This window comes from Nomia melanderi, unplaced genomic scaffold (assembly GCF_051020985.1).
Source record: "Nomia melanderi isolate GNS246 unplaced genomic scaffold, iyNomMela1 scaffold0014, whole genome shotgun sequence".
Classification (NCBI taxonomy): Eukaryota; Metazoa; Arthropoda; class Insecta; order Hymenoptera; family Halictidae; genus Nomia; species Nomia melanderi.
In genome coordinates, this window is record NW_027475130.1 from 6,695,506 (window position 1) to 6,696,460 (window position 955).

Below are 955 nucleotides of genomic sequence, written 5' to 3' on the forward strand. Positions count from 1 at the left end.
CGACCCTGAGCGTCCGGCCCCATGAGACGGTGGTTTTCTCGGCCCCTGGTGGTCCGAGGTCGTTCCCGCTGCACAGATGCATGCGCCAGGGCCTCCTGCAGATAATTCACTTTGATTTATCGCGCTATCTCTAATAGCACCCGAGATATCACCAGATATATATTGGATTTTTCCTCGACCCTGAGTGTCCGGCCCCATGAGACGGTGGTTTTCTCGGCCTCTTGTGGTCAGAGGTCGTTCCCGCTGCACAGATTCATGCGCCAGGGCCTCCTACAGACAATGCACTTTGGTTTATTACGCTATCTCTAATAGAACCCGAGATATCACCAGATACATATTGGATTTTCCCCTGACCCTGAGTATCCGGCCCCATGAGACTGTGGTTTTCTCGGCCCCTGGTGGTCCGAGGTCGTTCCCGCTGCACAGATTCATGCGCCAGGGCCTCCTACAGACAATGCACTTCGATTTATTGCGCTATCTGTAATAGCACCCGAGATATCACCGGATATATACTGGATTTTCCTCTGTCCCTGAGTGTCCGGCCCCATGAGACAGTCGTTTTCTCGGCCCATGGTGGTCCGAGGTCGTTCCCGCTGCACAGATTCATGTGTCAGGGCCCCCTACCGACAATGCACTTTGATTTATTGCGCTATCTGTAATAGCACCCGAGATATCACCAGATATATATTGGATTTTACCCTGACCATGAGTGTCCGGCCCCATGATACTGTGGTTTTTTCGGCCCCTGATGGTCCCAGGTCGTTCCCGCTGTACAGATTCATGCGCCAGGGCCTCCTACAGACAATGCACTTTGATTTATTGCGCTATCTGTAATAGCACCCGAGATATCACCAGATATATATTGGATTTTTCGCTGACCCAGAGTGTCCGGCCCCATGAGACGGTGGTTTTCTCGGCCCCTGGTGGTCCGAGGTCGTTCCCGCTGGACAGGTTC